The sequence below is a fragment of the Schistocerca nitens genome, chromosome 11 (genome assembly GCF_023898315.1).
Source record: "Schistocerca nitens isolate TAMUIC-IGC-003100 chromosome 11, iqSchNite1.1, whole genome shotgun sequence".
Taxonomy (NCBI): Eukaryota; Metazoa; Arthropoda; class Insecta; order Orthoptera; family Acrididae; genus Schistocerca; species Schistocerca nitens.
In genome coordinates, this window is record NC_064624.1 from 76,418,699 (window position 1) to 76,422,415 (window position 3,717).

The window sequence follows — 3,717 nt, forward strand, 5'->3', positions numbered from 1 at the left end:
AACTTTTAAATTCTTATTTTTATTAATTACGTTTCTCTTTGTACAAAGGCTACCAGCAAATTTACTGTCTTTGCAGATGATACACCTCTTTTAGTTGAAAAAATACCAGATGATGACATTGCAACATGTGCCAACTTTGTGTTCCATGATCTTCATAAGTGGTCCAGCTGGAAATAAAAGTACATTCATTTCGATGGGTCTCAAAGTTCAGGAGGGCGTAAATCTAAGGTGTAATGAATATAATACACAGAATGTTTATTCATCAAAAATTTTGAGCCGCCTCATCCCTAATAAACCAAATTGGCCTTGCCACGTTCTGGACTACAGAAAAAGACTTATTTGAGCAACTTATGCTCTACATATTATAGCAGCAACTGCTAGTACTGATGATGGTAAGATTGGTTATTTTGTCTATTTTCATTCATTGTTGTCCAACAGCATAATATTTGGGGTGACCAGCCAATGGAAAATAAAGTATTTGTCATTCAGAAAAGAGCAAGCCAAATTATAAGGTCAGTTAACAGGAGTCATTCATGGAGAAATATTGTAAACTGCATAAAAGATTAACAATGACCTCACAATACATCCTATCCTTTATGTGCCTTTTAATTAAGAACCTTCCCATGTGCAAAGCCAAGAGTGTCTTTCACGACTATGACACAAGGTTAAAACATGACTTGAGGTTGATAGAAAAAACTTGTCTAGTACAAAAGGGAGTCATTACTCAATTATTAATGGTTTTTAATGCTCTCCCATCAGGCAAGGGGGAAAAAATACCAGGATAATACCACAGTTTAAAAGTAAATTAAAGGATTATCGTCTGGAAAACTCCCATTACCCTCTTCATGAATTCTTTAATATAAACATTTCTACATTGTAATTCAGATAAGACACACATTGTATTTCTAGTATTTGCTATTACCAATTTGTAATAGAATACAGTTATGTACGTTAGCACAGAAATTTTCACTCAGGCTGATGATGAACTTCAGTTCTATCAAATTTGTAATGTTGAATAATTTTAGTGTGTTATTTGATTGTTGTATACCTGTGTTCACTATTGGAAATGTCTAAGCTGGTAATTATTTGCATATTTTGTTCCTGTATGCATATTACAATTTGCATCTATTAGCCTCTATAAGTACTGTCCTCATATATAATTATGACTTGTTCCAAATCCATGCAGTTCTCTTGTATACTGGATCAACGGAACACAAATTGATAAATAAAATGTGTCTAATGTTGTCTCGATGGTTTAAGGTAATCTGAGGGTATGCTAAGAATGGAAAATGTGTCAATATTAATACAACACTTGCAACAGAAACTATTTTCTGTTTTTGGGACATTGAGCCACTGTTGTTGCTTCAAGCCAAAATTGAGAGGAATAATGTATACATAACACTTGAGTTACACTTTATGTGGATAAGCAGAGTGTGTCTTCCATAATGTTCAATGTACGATACTATTCCTTGTGCTGTACAGAAACAATGATGTTTAGACTGCATAAAAGATTAATAATGACCTCACAATAATTCTTATTTTCTGTCATTTGAACTACGTTTTTTGTATCTCTTCAGAAACAGAGAGCTGTGAATTAATGCCTGTCAATGGATGCTCTGTGTTCCCCAGCCACTGTGAAATTTATTTCTTGTGTAGTGGTCAGAAAAAATTCCACTTTTAACTTGTCTGTCACAGTGACAATAGAAATGTAACGTTTGGTTATTCTTTGCCTGTGGACTCTAGATGATAATTTTCAACTGAAAGTATATGGGGCATCATACAATTTTATGTATACTGTAAACGTATAGCAAAGAAAGCAGGATGACATTGTGTGGGCACATATGAGGTTATTACATATTTTCTGTTTGAATGTAACAGTTAATAATTAATTTGATATTTCACATCACTCATACTGTAGACACATTTCCCTGGAAGATAAACTTTTAAATTATTGTAAAATACGTTTAATTTCTTTAGTCACTTAATTGATTTTTGAAACTTCTTAAAATACCATCTGTCTGCTATTATTATTTTGAGATTCCACTGTCATGTGTAATTATTTTCCTTCCCTCTAGCTAGAATGTAATGTACCTCCATGTTTGGTAGGTGTTTAACATTTACTCTCATTGCCATCATATTGTGATATATATATACAGGAAGTGCACTTTCATAAGTTTTTGGTGTACAAAAGCTTGTCTACAAATTTGTCTCGGTGGTTTTTTGGCTATTCATCTCAGTGCTCTTTTTCTGAATTTTAAATATTGTCCTTAAGCAGCTATCTTGTGCTCTTCCCCATACATGAATTGAGTAGGATTAATATGGAAACAAGTTATATTGTTCATTGCTCTGAGAACTTTATCATCCACAACTTTTGCAGTTTTCAGTATGAAGAAAATCTTTGTTTGTTATTTTGCACAGTACATCTATGTGCTCTCCCCATGTTAAATGCTCACCTATAATAGTTCCTAAAATTTTTTATCGCTTGCCTTTTTAATTGCCTCACTGTTTAATATTTGCATTATACACACATTGCTTTCAGAAGGAAATTTTCACTCTGCAGCGATGCGTGCACTGATACGAGACTTCATGGCAGATTACAGCTGTGTGCCGGACCGAGATTTGAACTCGGGAGTTTGACTCTCGGTCCAGTACACAATTTTAATTTGCCAGGAAGTTTCACAATGTTTTAGATTGATTTATAAAACTATTGTTTTGTACTAGATATTTATTTGTGGTTTCAGTATGTATGAGTGCTTACATTTTAAGCTCCCTTTCTCTCATCTACACATACAATGGTAATCTCATCAGCATACATTGTAAGTAACTGTTTTATACAGTCTGGGATGTCAGTTATGTTGAGCAGGATTTCCCAAATTGAGTTCCATGGGACGTTAATAACTGCTCAATGAAAAGCTAGGGGAGTCATGTTCTCTCTCTCTCTCTCTCTCTCTCTCTCTCTCTCTCTCTCCCCCCCCCCCTCCCCCCCCCCTCCCCCCCTTCTCTCCCTCTCGCCCCTTTCCTCTTCCCACTCCCACCTTTTCCACATCCCCCTCCCTCTCTTCCCTCTGTTGACATTTTGGTGATACTAATCACGTGTTAAAAATTTATTATGATTTCTGTGTTATGATTTAAAATTGAAGTTATCACTGACTAAAATAAATCTCTCTAATTTTTTGAAATATTATTGACCTTCAAAATAAATAAGGTGTTCCATCAATGGACCAGGATTTTCACTATGTTCCATCAGAGGAAAAATTTGGGATCAGTGATATTGGCCTGTAGTCTCAAAATTAACTTCTTTATATTTTCTTAAATACTGGCTGTACTCTACTTGTTTTTAGTGATTCTGCTAATATGCCTTCCTATAACACAGCAATCAGCATGTGTATTAAGGGTTGTAGTATACTTCCCCAGATTTCTTCATGGTATGGTTTATATGTGGGATTTTTAGTATTGTATTTTCTTCATCTGTTTTGTTTTCAGTTCTACTGCTACAGTTGTATATGTCATCAGTGTATTATATTTCTCTAGGATGTACATCACTTATGGTATCTTTCAGTGAACAAATGCGCTCTGCAAATACTGTAGTAAGTCTTTAGTATAATTACCTGCTTTAACTACAGCTGCCTTATTGAATAATGACTTTCCTTTTCTGATGAAACTGCTGTTTGTCATAATGTAGGACTGGAGGGCTTGATTATTAAGTATTGAAGCTAG